Raw genomic sequence first — 17919 nt, forward strand, 5'->3', positions numbered from 1 at the left:
CTCTACGAGACGTTCTGAGACACATTTCTATTTCAAGTGGGTTTCTCGTGATCAAGAATTACTTCATACTATTTGTTATCGTTATTTACTACGTGTTCTCTCGGATATATCTTTTTGTATTAAACTAAATTCATACACCTGTTAGCAAGCTACATTTTTTTCTCAGAAACGACACGTGCTTTTATGAATCTATGAAATATTCATTAGTGTATGTTTAATTCGGTATAATCAAAAACTGATACTACGTAGGAAGCGTTTCTCTTTTTCTTTTCTGTTTTTCATAAATTGCCCCTGTAACTCGTCAGTCATAACTGGTAATTCGTATTTCTTGACAAACTGTCTTAAAAGTCTTGACATCAAGGCTTAAGGCTTAGGTAAAGTAATTTAAGAGCGACTACTTCATCCGTATGGAGACTCGACCGGCATAGTAGCTAGTGCGGTCGACTCGCTATCAAAATCAGTGGCCTTTCAGCCGTTGATATGTCATGAAATGAACATAAAAACAAAAGTATCTTTAATTTAAAGTTTTGTGTTACATTTAGTATGGTTTAATTGTGTTACAATTGTTTCCTATTTGTTTTTGCTTTGTTTTTGTAAATGATATGTGCAAAATACACAAGGCGTGGCACGCGTTCTGAGGCAGCAAAAATCATTCTTCTCGTAGAGGACGTGGTGGCTTCTGAAGCTTAGCTTTCAAATTCCACTATTTGGTGAAACAAAAGTTACCTAAGCGTTGTCGGTAGGTAAAACTAACTAGCTGCCTTCCCCTTATTTTATCATTTCAAAATTGTGAATGGCTTGTGTAACTTTAAGCGGAAGTAATAATAATAAAAGACTGAAAGGAATACATCTATATATATATAAAGTTCTATTTGTTCCATGTACAACTGTACTTTAATACAGAACGTGGGTTAGTCTTGAAATAGAGTTTTGGAATCGGGTCTGGTGAATCCATATAAAATACTTGCGATATCACAAACATTTCTTCTACTCTAAGTTGGGCCATATGGTTAAGGAACTCCACTCCACATCTGAGGGTGGCGGGTTCGAATCTCTGTCTTACCAAACATGTTTGCCCTTTTAGTCGTGGGGGCGTCATAATACTACGGTCAATCTCACTATTTATTGGTAAAATAGTAGTCCAAGAGTTGGTGGTGAGGAGAAGCTGCTAAATTATGGATGGATGGTACAGATAGCCCTCGTGTAGCTTGGCGCGAAATTTAAAAAACAAACAGTAGTTCAAAATTAATGAAAACAAGTAACCTTAGTAACTTTATCATAAATGTGAGTTACGAATACTCTTTAGTTCCGACCCATAAACCTGTAAAAATAAATAAATAAAGTATTGAAAACCTTTACTTAATGTAAGTCAGACCCAGTTCATTAGTTAGTTTTTTGACGTCAATTCTTTATTTGCTAAAACATATTCAAATCATCAAGGATAAGATTGTAAATCAACAATGTATTAAATAATGGAAAGACGTGGTGCTAAGGATGCTCGACTTACAATCTGTGGATCACAGAGGCAGAAATCGTCACCAAACAAACTTGTCTTTTCAGCTGCGTGGAGAATTGTAACGTAACGGTTATTGGCAAACAGTATTTGTTTGTTTGTTTGTTTTGAAATTTCGCACAAAGCTACTCGAGGGCTATCTGTGCTAGCCGTCCCTAATTTAGCAGTGTAAGACTAGAGGGAAGGCAGCTAGTCATCACCACCCACCGCCAACTCTTGGGCTACTCTTTTACCAACGAATACTGGGATTGACCGTCACATTATAATGCTCCCACGGCTGAAAGGGCGAGCATGGCGCGACAGGGATGCGAACCCGCGACCCTCAGATTACGAATCGCATGACTTAACACGCTTGACCATGCCGGACCTAGGCAAAGAGTAGCCCCAGAGTTAGCGGTGGCTGATTTCCCTCTAGTTTATCATTTCATAAGTGGGGATGACTAGTACAAAGGATGACTAGTACAAATAGCCCCCGAATAGCTTTGCACGAAATTAAATAAATAATTCATTGTTTTCTAACCAGATTATTATGAAAGCATGCGCTGTGAAAGATTGAAGTCGAGTTCTTTTTCATTCTTCAAGCACTTTTATAAAAATTTGATACTTTACATTTTTTTCTGTTACGAGTATTATTTAGTTTGAATTTTTCGCAAAACTACAAGAGGGCTATCTGCGCTAGCCGTCCCTAATTTAACAGTGAAATGCTAGAAGGAAGGCAGTTAGTCATCACCAGCCACTGCCAGCTCTTGGGCTACTCTTTTACAAACGAACAGTAGGACCGACAGTCACATTAAAATGCCCCCACAGCTGAAAGAATGTTTGGTATGGCAGGGATTCGAATCTGCGACCTTCAGATTGCAAGTCGAGAGGCCTAACTACCTGGCTATGCCTTACAAGTATTATAAAGAAAGCGATAATAATTTCACAGCATATGAATTTTAGAAGGTTCGAATGTATAAAAAATGCATTATGTTAATCTAGAAATAAAAAAGTTCATTCATCTTTCTTTTATTGTTGTTACAAATAATCCAGTGTCCTTAATTTTTGTTTTATTTCCCACAAATATTTATTTTGTATTTACTTAACATTTAAATGTTATTCTTCTTATTTAGGAAAAACGTACCGAAGGCCCGGCATGGCCAAGCGTATTAAGGCGTGCGACTTGTAATCTGAGGGTCGCGGGTTCGCATCCCTGTCGCGCCAAACAGGCTCGTCCTTTCAGCCGTGGGAGCGTTATATAGTGACGATCAATCCCACTATTCGTTGGTAAAAGAGTAGCCCAAGAGTTGGCGGTGGGTGGTGATGACTAGCTGCCTTCCCTCTAGTCTTACACTGCTAAATTAGGGACGGCTAGCAGAGATAGCCCTTGAGTAGCTTTGTGCGAAATTAAAAAACAAACAAACAAAACGTACCGTAATGTATACGGTGGTTCTGGGGTAAGTCGGAAGGCTTATAACATTAAAAACGGGGTTTCGATACTCGGGTTAAACATAACATTGTATAGTTTTGTGATTAACAAGAAACAAAATTGATAACCTTTTTATGGAATATTTAAATTTTAAATCGCAGCAAAGACGCTATGTCAGTCTAGAAATGGAAAAAAAATCTTATTTTATATAATATATAAAATATTCTAACTTCTAACGCATACTCTTGATCGTTAATTGGTAAATATAACAATGGTAGTTTTGAGCTGAAAATGCCATATTCACACTAGAAACGGCTAAAATCCTCTGTTTTTTTTTGTTTTTTTTACAATTTGATACTGAGGTTATTCTTTTGAGACGTGAAAACGTAATGTGAAACTACTGATTTATTGGTACGTCACTCGCTAACACTACAGTAGTAATTATCGCGCCATCTATTGAGCATTTTAAGAGTAATAATGAAGCAACCCCAATAACGTATTTTACAGTGAACGATCTAATAAATTTCTAGATTACCACTCATGACCGGTTCGATAAATATTACTATATTACTATAAATATTACTACTTTATAACCTAATATAAATCGTGCTACATCACCTGGGACGTGATAAAACATGCATGTACATACACACAAATTAAAACATTAAAAAGTAGTGTTCTTTCAAGCTAGCGCGGCCTAGCGCGTTAAGGCGTGCGCTTCGTAATCTGAGGGTCGCGGGTTCGCGCCCGAGTCGCGCTAAACATGCTCGCCCTCCCAGCCGTGGGGGCGTTATAACGTTACGGTCAATCCCATTTTACGTTGGTAAAAGAGTAGCCCAAGAGTTGGCGGTGGGTGGTGATGACTAGCTGCCTTCCCTCTAGTCTTACACTGCTAAATTAGGGACGGCTAGCACAGATAGCCCTCGAGTAGCTTTGTGCGAAATTCCCAAAACAAACAAAACAAATGGTAGACGACTACAATTTGAGAAAATCACGTTTTAAACAAATTAATGTAAATGAAATAAACGATAAATGAAGAGTAATAGAAGTTTAATTTTGTTTCCACAGATCTGAAGTGTGCATGTTATCAGTTTGGTTTTGTGACAACGTATTCAGAGACATACCGCTGTACTAGCGGGGGACATCGAATCCAGGATTTTAGTGTTGTAAGGCCGTAGACTTATCACTAACACACCGCGTTTAAAGAGGAAAAATGCTACAGAAAGATATCGATGCCAATTTTGACCAATGAAATTATAATATTTAAGTTAGTTCGAAATTCACAAGAACTGCTAATAACAGGCTATGCCATTACACTGTACCATTTCGCTGTAAATGATATCAAAGTATTGAGCAACGCCCAAAGTACAATCACATTAAATAACTGAGTTACAGATATCTCATCTCAAAAGACTTTCAGACCGGGATTACACAAGTGCGAGTTGCCGGACTGACCAATAAGAAAGCCGGAAGTGACACTACTAAAGCTATATTTACAAGTGATCATTGCATGCTTTCTGAATTTGCCAAAACTAAAAAACAACAAACAAAACAACTCAAGCTTAACAGTGAATTCAAGAAAATCCTTAGAAAGCATAATTTACAAATTATAATATAAATGTATGTCTATATATCTCTGCATAGAAATCTGCAGAATCTGATATTTTTTATAATGAAGTTAGAATGACTTTATGTTTCGAAAAAGATAAGGCATCGTGCTTCTTAGTAACTCACGTACACTGTGTTTTACATTGTAAACATTACAAACTGTGACCCTTAGAAAAAATCAACAACTTAAGATCCAAGCTCAAATATTTTAGCACTGAAAATGATAACCTTAGATTTAAGTTTTGTATGCAGAATTGCTTTTCTTTTAATGTTATTAAATATGTAACTGCATCCTTTAATAACGAATCATAAACTGATAAAAACAAAACAAACTTCTAAACGTAGCTCATAATATTTTGTTATACTCTTAATCCCCAAACCTTCCACCAGTTAAAGAACTTGATTCAACATTTGTTATAAAACTGACCAACTTGTATAAATGTAAAGCAGTCACGAATATCAAACTAATAGCAGAGTTTGTTTCACATTTCTACCCTGTATAAATTTGGTTAATTTTTATCTAAAGTGTATAATGAAAAAAGATACATTAAAAATTGTATAAGAATTCAAATGAATAGACTGTAAGAACTCATATATTGTAGATACAAGCAGATAGATTTTTATTCGTTTAGACATGCTTTCTTGCAAACGATTAACCGTATATACATATTTCAACTGTAAATAATGTATTAATTTTATATAATTTGTCATTATATATTAGGGGTTCGATTCCCCTCGGTTGACTCAGCAGATAGCCTAATGTGACTTTGCCATAAGAATACACACACTAATTATATATTATTTATTTATACAAATTTAATAAGACGTTAAAGTATATTGCTACATTGAAACTAAATTTATCATTAAGAAGTGTTCGATGTTTTAACTTGTTCACATATTATTTTTATTCTCTCATGCTTTCCCGTAGTTTAAATTTGTTTATTTTTAATTTTCTCCTGTAAATCACATGACGGTGCTAGATAAACTCAGTGAAACGTTATGAAATAAGCAAAAAAAAGTTCGACTTTCAACCCTCAAAAATACTCTTAAAACATGTGGACCAAAGATCAACACAGTGGTCCGTAAATACCTTGTTCTGATGTTCGCGTCCTGTTACAGCGAAAAAAGAAAACCATTATGCAAACCACTTTGGAGACGTGAATCCATTATAACAGACTTGTATTATTCAGTCAGACAAATGTAGCCCTAGAGTTGGTAGCAAGTGTTGTTGACTGACTAAATTCCCTCTAATCTATTATTTCAAAATTAAGGACGACTAGGTTAGGTAGTCCTTGAACAGTTTTGCGCGAATATCGAAAATAGACAAAGATTATTTTAAATGGTAACTAGTCTAAACGTATTTGAAAGAATCGTTTACAAATTGTTCATACAGCACATATCTAAAATCATATTCTGCCACTTTTTATAACTATATAGCAACAAAGAGTTTTTAAAGCAAAGCAATAGAAAATAATAACTTTCAACAAAGTCTACCTCGAGCCAACAATATATTAAATGTTACAGAAAATATTCAGTTACATGTAAAATAATATTGATTATTCACACTAGGGTCAAATATTTGTTTAAAATACATGATAAAACTATAGGCTGGAAACAGTTTAAACTGTAGAAATCAACAGCGTTTTACAATTTTAGTCCTCATTTTCAATACGATTCTTGGCTTCGAATCTGTGCGATACCACAAAATATTCCCCTGCACATTAAGTTATGAGTTAAGTTAAGAAAAAGAGATATGAGTCTTGACATATTAATAAAAGGTAGGGCGCTGAACTAAGATTTTTGGTTTGGTTGGCTATAAATAATATAATTTTATATGTTTGTGTTAGTTTTATAGTAAACCTCTGTGATGTGCTCTATCATATCTGCCCTTTACAAACAAAGCAACACAACACATAGGCCCTCCAGTGGCACAGCGCTATGTCTGGGGACTCCCACTCTCAGAAACCGGGTTTCGATATCCGTGATAGAAAGAACACAGATAGCCCATTGTGTAACTTTGTGCTTAATCCCAATCAATAAATTGACACACTGTTGATAATTTATTGTTCAAATCTGCTTAATGTGACCAGAAATATCTACGTATATTAGATAAAACGCACAAGACAAAAGTTATTGGAACACTTTTTTTGAATTTATGGCCCGGGTTAATTTTTAAATTTACTTTTAAGCCTTATCTTTATTAGAAAGGAGTCCAAATATATTACGGTTTAATCACCCTTTCGCAACACAATAGTAAAATGTTAGGGATGCCCTCTTTATATTATCCAATTTGATTCGATTTCCTAATAATGATTGATGACGTTTCTCATACTTCTTAAATTTACCAATAAAGTTTTATAATCTATTATTGAAATGTACATTCTTGAAGATTAAAAGAAAATAGTATTATATATAAATATTACCAATTTCCGTTGCTTCGCATGCTTACAATTTATAAATTCTTTTATATCAATTTTAAATTTTATGTGACAAGAACCCGTATCAGGTTTTGGAGAAGGGGTTTTTAATATAAAGTGAGTGTAAGTTAAGTGTATGTCTTAACTTTTTTGAAATAAGGTATAGAAGAAAAGAAAAGGGGAATCGAATACAATTTTTAATATATTAAATATTATTTATGATCAAGAGATACGTATTTACTGTTTCAAATTCATTATTTGTTAGTTTAAATTCATCTACTGAATATATTTCGTTTTTGTTTGAAATTAGGCCTGACAGAGACGTACTCGCAGGTAATTTTACTAGTTAGCATCCCGGCAGTGGTAAGAGTATTAGGAATAATAGTAATACCAATAGTTTAAAAAAAATTCAGATATAACTAATTACTCTACCATTACCCAAGAAGTTAGGCTTAATGTTCCATAATATTCGAACCATGGTACTATGACATTTCGCAAGTTGTGCGACTATGATTTGTATTTCTAGTTTGTGCTGGAGTTCGACTAGTGATAGTACTATCAGTATCATTTAGATTAACTTCTGTATGTTTTCTGTAGTAACAGTGAGTAGTGCTTATTTACTAAGATTGATAAATAAATGTCGGTAGATTTTTTATTTTGGAAGGTCCTTATGTATCTCCTGAGGTAGTCTGATACTAAATGGAGTACCATCTATACCAATCTGTCTCGAGCATTATCACTCTTGGTCTTGTCAGTTGTTGGTGATATAATTTATTTTATTTATTATTTATATCTTGGATTTATCATCTAGGTTGCTTTGCAATGTACATGCATTCTGGTGTACAACAAAAGCTTTACCAAAGATTAAATTTAAAACAAAATGCAACCACCTCATAGGGTGAATAACATGGGAATTGTCATAAATCCTGCCAAAGCCATTTTCAGCATACTCAGAAACAGACATGCTGACGAAGATAAACTATCAGCTTCATTTGCAGGCACTACCAACTCTGGAACAGAACAAGATAGTATCTGATTGTAACTTTTTTACAGACAATTTAACTCCACCACCTATGTTAACACTAGAGTAACCAAAACTGTCAAAGGCATCAGTGCAAGGTTTCAGCAGGAAGTAGATTTGAAGAATATCACTTTCTTATTCTCTGCCAAAGTCTTGTGTGTTCTGTCCTGAATAATGCAACACTGGTCAGTATGAGTGCTATGAAGCTATATAAGATTGAAAATGTACAGAACATCTTATAAGACTGATTGTGGAATGTGCTTTAGCTATCTTGTGAAGGCCCTATTATATTTTATAAGCCTCAGAGCATCAAAGCACTTACTAGTGGAGGTTTTTACTAGGGTCTTGCAGCACAAATAATTTGCATTCCTTTAGGTGGCTACTACACTTTTTTGATTAGGACATTCTAATTTAACAATGATCATGCAGACACTAACCAAGAAGGGATTTATTTGAAAGGTGTCTCAAGAGATGATCATACATGAACAGTTGCTGTACAGCCATCACTGAAGTAATTGGCTCATACTAGATCTTAGGTACTCTTATGTGGAAGAAACAGCTGTGGAAATTAGACTGAACAAAACATGTAGTGATTGGGAAGAAAGTGTAACAGAAAAGCCTGTCAGTAGCTAGTTGATGACCTGAGTGGACAGTTATCTGTTATTATAGCAACAACTGGTTCCAACACCACATATAGTGAGAGGTGGTTGGACATTCATTATATCATGGAACAACAAAATTCAGCATAAGACTGGTGTAGTATTCATGTCTCTCATAAGCAGCTCAAAGATGATGCTTTAAGTCATAAAGGCTAACTCTTCCGTGTATTGATGAAAACAATGAACTGTAGACAGTGAATGCCATCACCATAATGATTTTTAAAGTTCCAGGATAAATGCCAAAAGTTGAAAAGATGCTGGAAAACAATTGGCCTAAAATATTTTCAAATGATTCATAGAGTGTAATGCTTAAAATTCAATGCTGGTTGTTTTTCTAGCTGGAAAGCAAAAAAGCAAAGTACTGCATGGTCAGACTGTCACCTGATGTATGTAACAAGCCATTCCAGGAATAAAGGTAAATTATAAAGCTGACAAGAAAAGCTACTGTGTTGAATCTGAGTATATTCCCTTAAAGCATTTTTTTTTTTTTCTGGGTTATTTAGGTCTTCAACAAAAATAAAATTTCTTTCCACTATTCACCACTATAAATGACTCATACCCCTTAGTGAAAATTTTGGATATTTGAGTGAACTTGCCTTTTATGGTACTGAGAAAATGGTCCTAAATTTTATTATTAATTTAATAGCTAATTTTGCATTTTCTAACATTCAGCATTTTCAAACTTTTAAGAACAATATTTGCAGAACTTCTGTTTTATTCAAAAGACATTTCAACTTTTTTTAATAACAAAATTACAAACTTAGTTTCTTATCACTTTTAAAGAAATTGCTTTCTTACCAATTTTTTTTCTTCATAATCTAGTGGTTTCCAGATGTTTTCACTGAAAACACTCCAATCCAGTTACCTTGATTTGTGTGGCACCTCTGGTTTCCAGTGCTATATTTTTTGTTGAGTTTATTGTTTTTTATGCTCTTAATTGTCGTTTGTTGAAAATCTTGTGATATCCCATGTAACGTGCCACAAAAAAACTAGTGTGTTGTGACATACAGTTTGGAAACCACTACAATAGGCTGTTAAATTTTTGAATTTATTTGTGTTAAATTGCCGAGTAAGGCTAAGTTTTTTTTTGGAATTTATTTTATTGATGAATAAGGATATTGACAATTTTTCTGAGTGGGCAAATCTGTGGAAAGTAAGTTTCAACTTTGAAAAGTGCTAAGTGATATATTTAGGATATGGATTTCATTGTTTTTGTGTGATAACAATATAAGTGTTGTGAATAACATGGATGTGATAACAGAGTGAGCTGTTGGAAGTAAGGAACAATATTTTTGAGCTCTGATACAGAGAAATTAGAAGTAGTTTTTCTGGAGAAGAAAAGTATTATTTAAAATTAATTTTTGTCATGACTGGACACACATTTTATTACCTCAGGTCTAGTTATGTATAGTTATTATGTAAAGCTAAATAGTAGCTTATTAGTTGCAAGTTACAGATGGATAACCTGTTTCTTTATACCCACCTTTGAGAAGTAGAAACTTAAACAACTTATCCTTCATTTTTCAGAAGTTATCAGTGACCCTTCTAAGCTTGTAAATTGTAGGCCACAACCAATGGTACTTATTTCTTGAGAAAACAAGTCTGTTAATGTTAGAAAAATTGTCTTAACTGAAGCCTATCTTATCCATACCTTAAATTTTTGTTCTATTATGGTCTTCAGAATAATGCACAAAGAAACTGAAAAGTTGTTATCCTACCAATTCTCCAAACAGTCTTGGTAACAAATAAGTAATATTATTAATGAATAGGATATTTTAATGTTAAATTACTCTATAAATGGTGAAATAACGTAATTTTAATTAGATCTACAACTGTTGGGTAGGTAACTCAAAAATAAAATAGTAAGACTAGTTAATTTTAATATGGTTAGAAATAAGGGGTAAGTGGCATGGAATTTATAGTGTGAAATAGGTGGCAGGACAATAGGTTATGTTTGAAATTTGCGACCTTGATTGTGAATGGACAATATTAAGTTTTGAAAAATTATGTATGATGTATCTCTTCAAATTAAATTACTTCCAAAAAATAATTATATCCAAAGTGGAAATATTTTGGTGTACATTTGTTTTAGGTAATATAATTAAAAGAAATTGAAACTGCTAGTCCTAATTTTTTATTTTTACTTTCTGTTGTAATTATTAATAACCTGTTGGAGTTTCCCACCTGCATACAAACAACTTTTCAGTGTACAAAACCGACATATCAATGAACTTTACACTTTTTAAGGCTTTTTGTAGCTCATAATTTGAAAACATAAACTTTCTGAAACTAATGATATTAGGAATTGTAAAATTCAAATATCCATTTGTTTTATTTTGATATTGAAGTTTCTGAAGCTAAAAAAACTAAAAACAAATATGTCTGAAATGTGAGATTTTTCTTTCTCACAATTTACATGTTGTATTGCTCACTTTCTTTCTTTTTTGTTAATTATATTTTAGACTTTGAAAACTTGTTTTTGTTTTAAAGTGCCTCAGGGTTATGCAAGGCTTTTTTCCAATAAGTTAGTAATAGTTTTCAATTATTTGTATCCCATGAAAAGGTCATAACTTAATAGTTTCCCTCTTTGTTCATTTTATTGAAGTAATTGCCTTGGCAGTTAACACTCCTATGGAAAAGTCATTTCTAGTCCTGATTTCTCCAAGCCAGTTCCCCTGGCTGTGGTTTCGCTAGATAGTAGATAGGGACAGTGGGAATCTCGTTAATCCATTCATTAATGGATTTAAATGGCAATTTCATTTAAATACAAAATTATTAGCCTAATATTAATAACCTTTCAAGTTGCTCTGGGGCCTATTAGGCCCCACTTTTCGTAGGAGTGTTAACTGAGTTTACAAGAACTCAAGTTTTGTAATTCAAGGCAGTTGTAAATGTTCAACATCTAGCATCATATTTTACACTTGTGTTACATAAATACTATGTTGTTTTTTGCTCGTATATATAAATTAGTAAATTAAAAATGGATAAGTTTTATGCATAAAATGTAGTGACATAAATACTATGCATTTATTAGTTTTAATGCTTCAGATGGATTTTTTTTATTGCACCATTTATGCCAACAAAGTAGTCAAAGGTATGATGTCATTAAGCCTATGATATGTATGAAAAATGACTTTCAAGTTAATGGTTGTTGGTAATAGGTAGAGCTGAATGATTAAATTGAACATTGGTTATATTAATTAATGTAATGCTAAACAATTGATTAATCAAAGTGATGATTAATATTATAAAATAATTAACTGGTGTTTTGTTTGCTACTTTTTTTTCCAACCATTCAGTAACCAAACTTATGACTAAATCAATTGTTGTTATGAAAATAGTAAATTAATTAAAATTAGGGTTTCAGATTATTACTATTTTTGAGTATTCCAACAATTATGCAGTTAAAATATTGCTTTTATGTTTGTTTCTTGTCAAGAAGAAAGATGAACAGTGGAATGCCTGTGCTATGTCTATAGCAGGTATCAAAACCCAATTTATAGAATTACCTTTTTTTTTAATTTAAGTTTATTCGATTTTGGACAAGCACAGCCTGGGGACTAGGGTTGTGGCAACAGAATTACTTTACACACAGTCTCAAGGGGTTTATGTATGTTTGTTTTTGAGCCATGGCAAAGACTGCATACAACCATTCCAAATTTTGTGTTGAATAGAGGGATGGCAAGTGGCTGGGAGTACCCACTGCCAGCTGTTGGGCTTTTTTGGGATAAAATGAAGTGTAAAATATTTTTACATTGTAATTTATAACATTTTGACATGTATGTTTCACTCTCTTTAAAACTTTTCCTTATCTTTATAAAATTGATGTTTGCTTACCTATTATTAGTATAATGTGCTTCCTTACTCAAGTATATATTTATTTCAACATTATGCTAACTTTTGCTGATAAGTTTCAGTAGATAATTTATTTGATACTTTTCAGTATATTTATGGGAGTCTAATGTGTTTATTTACTCAAGACACATAATATGAAAATGTTTTTTTATAACATGTTTGTTTCTGGTACTGTACATTACCTCTTCTCACAAATAGCTGCCCCCCGCTAGTACAGTGGTATGTCTCGGGATTTACAACGCTAAAATCGGGTTCGATTCCCCTCGGTGGGCTCAGCAGATGGCCTGATGTGGCTTTGCTATAAGAAAACACACACACAAATAGCTATTGTTAGGTGCTGCCCTCTATGTACAAAAACATTTTTATGCTACAAGCCTTTTATCATCCCTTCATTGGAATTGACTGATTCTAATGCATCTCTTATGCAAATCATTATGCATCAGTCCTCAACCAATGAGAATTCAACACATTGTTATTACTCATGTGACTCCCTCTATTCAATTCTACTTACCACTTCTTGTTTGGCAGTGCTTATGCGTGAATGTTTTTTGCACTTTACAATTGTAAATTTAATAGTTCTGATTAATAAGTGGATATCTTTATTGATAATTCATGGTTATATTGCTGCTGACTTTTACTTTAAATTGATTTTCTGTTATTAATTTTTTTTCTTTCACACTTGCATTTATCTAGCAAGCATTTTTTGTTTTATTCATAATTTGAAATGAATTCTTAGGTTAATGTTACCACTTCCAGTATCACACCTACAAGTACATTTTCACAGACTGCAGGTGGGGTGATCCATTGTTATATTTAGTGGTGATTATCTGCTTAGAGAGTGACCATTACATGGGTCAACTACCTTTGCCTCAGTAAGCCAAATCTGTTTGGGCTGATGAAGATTTTGATAAATTTTTTCCACCACTGGATTTTGCTGTGTCTTCCTGTGCCCCACCTGCAGAATTAGCTAGGCCTAATATGGCATTTTCAAACATGTTTTCTCAGGTATGTGATGTTTAATCCATTTGCTCAATATCCTATGATCCATGTCCTTTGTTACATGATAGTTCTTTCCTTATTTAGTTTTCCCACTCTCCCTGTATATTGAGGCTCATGCTGAGCATTTTGCTTCACAATTGGTTGAGGGTGCCAGCATGTCACACTCCCAATGGGCTACTGATCAGTTTGCTTTGGCTTACCATCAAATGGACTGTCCACTTCAAAATTTCAGCAGTTTCAGTTTATTATATCTGTTTGGAGGTGGTCCCTGATTTTACTCTGCATTTAATACATGCCTAATATTTCCATCATCATTGTACCTTTATTACACTTTACAATATTTATCTACCATGCATTTCCTTTCCAGTGCAATACACCAAACTTCTGAAGGTTTTTCAAAGGGCAACTTTTCCCTTGTTACCTCTATTTTAGCTTGTTTGTTGTCTTTGGCTCTTTGCTTACACACATGGTTTCTATCTTATTGGGATCTTCTGGGTTGGGATGCAGCTATGTTGCAGGTTCACTTGCCACCCACCTATTTCAGAAATTTATGTATGGCCCCTTTTCTTTAGTGGTATGGTTTTGGCTATGTACTTGAGACTTGTGTCAATACTGTATCCATTCCTCTTCTGTAGCTCATTTATCTTAGTTGGAACCACTACAAATCCCAATTCTCGTTTCCTGTCTTAATCCTCTTCAGCTATTGTCTGTTCTTCCTTCCAAGGGTTCCCCATTTCATTGTTTTATTTGGCATAGTTGGGAATGATGTCAAAAGTACTAGTGATTACCCTGTAGGTTTCAGTGTAAATTTCTTCCCTTTTGATGATTTTTACGCTATAGATCAGTGGGTTATTCATGTTTTATTTGAGGGTATTGTCCTTCAGTTTCTTTCTCCATCTCCCTTGTGGGTTCCATTTCCTTTCTTTTGACTTTGGATCCCATCACTGGCCAACATCTGTCAGAGGCATTACGAGACCTTTTGTATCAACAGGTCATTGAAACTGTTCATTATCTTTCTTCAGGTTTTCATTCCAGGCTATTTGTTATTCCCAAGAAAATCAGAGATCTCTAGCCTCAGTCATTTCTCAATTTCTTCTGTTTTATCATGGAAGCATTTCTGAACCTCAGGTGGGTTTTTTCTCCAGGTTTGTGAAAGATTAAGATGAATGTCACAAATGCCTTCTTGCACATCCCGATATCTCAGCAGTTGTGACTAGATCTTCGATTTATTTATTGCAGGGTGATTGAGTTTCACTCACTACTTTTCAGATTTACTTTGGCCTAATATGTTTTTGTCATATATGTTAATATGTTTTTAAGCACTTGCTTGTCACCCACATTTTCTTATGCTGCACTTTCATTATTATGTGGAAGAATGTCTGTTGTTAGCTTGTTATGAGCAGGAATCTGTCTGCCACACTCATTAGTTGCTCCTGGAGGTGACAGGATTTGGTTGATTGATCAAATAGGAGAAATTCTCTTCAGTTTCTTCCATATTTGACCCATTTGGGTGTTTTTCTTCAATAACCTTCTCCTCATTGAATTTATTTGATGGAGCTTTCAGTTCTCCATGCTCTTACTGCTCCATCTATTATATCTTGTAAGGTTGTGTTGTTTTGGGAATGTGGTCTTCCAAGCACTTGTCATCCTCTTGGGTCATTACTCGTTTGCAGTCTTTTTGTGATTACTGGAACCTTACATGGGATCTTTTGGAGGCTCTTATTACTCTTCCTCCTACCCTAGTTGATCTGCAATGTTTGTTGGCCAGGATTTGCATCAGCAGGTGTACCATTTTCTTTCCCTGTTCCAAATATACATTCTCTTGCTACTATGTCCAGTCTCTATATTCAGCTTGATTTGGATGGACTTCTATGTCCTGTATATGCTCTTCACTGTTGTATTGCCTGCACAGCTTCCTTGTGCAGCACCCATTCCTGCCTCCATTTTGTGGCTGTTATCTTCTGTTTGATCTCTCTCCTTCCATCCTCATCATTTTGGTACTGCATTTGATTCAATTAACTTATTTCTGTCTATCATTTTCCTCCTATACTTTGTTCTTGATGTCTTTTCATCAAATTTGACACCTTACTTTTTCTATAGCATCTCATCTTCTTAGTTCATTAGAGAAAATTCCTCAGTTGGGCATGTGGATTACTCCTGATATGTTTGTCTCTCACTGTATGCATTGGAATGTTGGTTCTTCCTCTTCAGGCTATTGTTTTCCATTCTTCACACTTCTGTGCAACTTTGTTTGGGTAAGTTATTTTTTATTCTTTTTTATTTTCAAGGGTCTTACTTCCCCTTTTATTATTATTCCTCATCATTTAAATCTTGATCTGTGGTGAGTGGTGGCTGGCCAGGTATTCTTTAACCATTCTAATCCATACTGTTAAGCCATTTCATTTTGCACATTATAATTACATGACCATGCAATGCACACCTAAGATGAGGTGTTCCACAAGATTGCTGGTAGGTTTATCCTCATGATAAAAATGGCTTCATAAGTTTGCCTGTCTCAGACCATACTTTATTTGGAATAGATTGACATGGTATGCTTTTTAAAACAGGGTTGAGTGGTTACCCATTGCACTATCTTAGGTGTTGATGCTCCTCCAAACTCTCTACTTTGTTTAACCCCTCTTTTTTTTCTAGTAGAGTAAGAGAGTCCTGAACACTTAACTTGTAAGCTGCTGTGGTGGTGGACCATGGAGGCATCCTGCTGAATGTGATAATGAAATATAAACAGTATATTGAAATTATTATAAAACCATTTAGCTGAGAGTAGGGTGGTGGTGTTTTATAGGTGTAGATGATGTGATTTCCTCAAATATTAAACATAAAAAAACAAGGAGGTGAGACATCAAAATGGCAGTTTACCCTCTTTTGGAATTCCTCATTTTACTCCTATATGAAAGTTGCTTCCAAATGATTGGGTTTTGGATTTAGAGTAGAACCAATTAATATAAGTCCTCACATATGTATTAGGGATAGCTATACTCTTTTTGCAGTTACACTCCATCAATGCTGTAGGTTACGATGAAGGTACTGGGGATTGTTATGGTTCTCTCACTTCTGTTCCCTTGATGAATCTTATTCAAAGGGTGTTATTGCACTAGGGGCAGTTCTGGTCATTATATATTTGAGTGAGATGGTTTACATTATGCAAATTTCTTTTTGATGGTGGATGTAGGGTTCATAGATCAATCATTTAATATTTCACATTGTTATTATGTGCCCATTTATAGGTCTGGGGGTATAAGATTCCAATTCACTACAGTCTCATGAACTTGAGGTGAAGACGGTATAATCCTCTTTCCTGCTCAACCAGATGGTTGGGTTTTGGATTGTAGTTGACTTACTGACAGTATGATTCTCATCCTACCCATGCATTCATGTTGGTTTCCAGCTGCATGGATTGTGGATAGAGTTGATTTGCTGTGTTCTGACCACTGTACACTTAGTGATGCATCCATTGTTATCCTCTTTTATATTTTAAAGGATTGAGTTTCATACATATTGCATGGTTAGGATCATTATCCAGCAATAGTTCTCTCCTGTTTGTATGCACATCCTCTGTTTTTCTACCAGTATATATGATACCTTTCTCAGATTGGTGAAGAGTATACCTGTTTCAGAAGTTGTGCAGTCTCTCACATCAGATCTTTGAAGGAGTGTCTTTAGGATTCATTCAAATGATGCTTTTTTCATTCACTTGCATTAGTCCATTTAGTTTTAGCTATATATGTGACAGGAGGTAATGCACTATATTCAAAGTTATAACTTTCTTATAATGAAAATGTATTTCTGATAGGTACTTACCACTCATTCACACATTCTACCCTTCCTCCCCACTGAACATCGGTGCTTTCAATTTCTGACAAACCTCCTAATGATATTTGTTACAATTGAACAGAAAGAGTCACATGCATAATGATAGTGTGTCACACTTACTGATGGATAATTGTCACATGATGATTTGTATGAGAGATTCATTGGAATCAGTAGATTTCAATGGAGAGGAGTAAAAGACTTGTGGCATGTGGAAAAAATTATTTACTGTATAGAGGGCAGCACTGAACAAAAGTAACTTTATGTGAGTAGAGGTAAGTATTTATCAGAAAAACATTTTTAGTACAGGAAAATTATAACTTTGGATTCTTGAACGGAACTATATCAGTATTCTTATTTGAGAAAATTTTTGAAAGTATGAATCTTTTAAAAACATTCCCCTTATGTTGAAAGTAATCTACAATACTAAGTTTAGTTGTATTTATTCATTATGTTTTGTAATGTACTTCTTACTTCATACTATTGTTAATTAATGTTTCCTCATTCACAGAAATAGTTTAATGCTGAAATATTAGGTTTAAAGAAATTATATTCTGTAGGTGTATTGTCATCTCAAAATATTTCCCAAATATTTTTATTTTTTGTTGTGT

At 34.1% G+C, this 17919-nt stretch overlaps 1 protein-coding gene across 4 annotated transcripts in view; it reads left to right on the forward strand.

Moving 5' to 3' along the window:
- The first annotated feature begins 7006 nt into the window (after positions 1–7006).
- LOC143246251 (uncharacterized) overlaps positions 7007–17919 on the forward strand; it is a 109634-nt gene continuing 98721 nt past the window's right edge. Inside the window, exon 1 of one of the 4 annotated variants that reach the window (XM_076492656.1) lies at positions 7007–7063. The gene's annotated coding sequence lies outside the window, so the exon portion shown is untranslated. Of the gene's footprint in view, positions 9042–17919 lie in introns of all 4 variants that reach the window. The other 3 variants (XM_076492655.1, XM_076492657.1, XM_076492658.1) reach the window with 3 other exon arrangements.

The sequence above is a fragment of the Tachypleus tridentatus genome, chromosome 3, assembly GCF_004210375.1.
Source record: "Tachypleus tridentatus isolate NWPU-2018 chromosome 3, ASM421037v1, whole genome shotgun sequence".
NCBI lineage: Eukaryota > Metazoa > Arthropoda > Merostomata > Xiphosura > Limulidae > Tachypleus > Tachypleus tridentatus.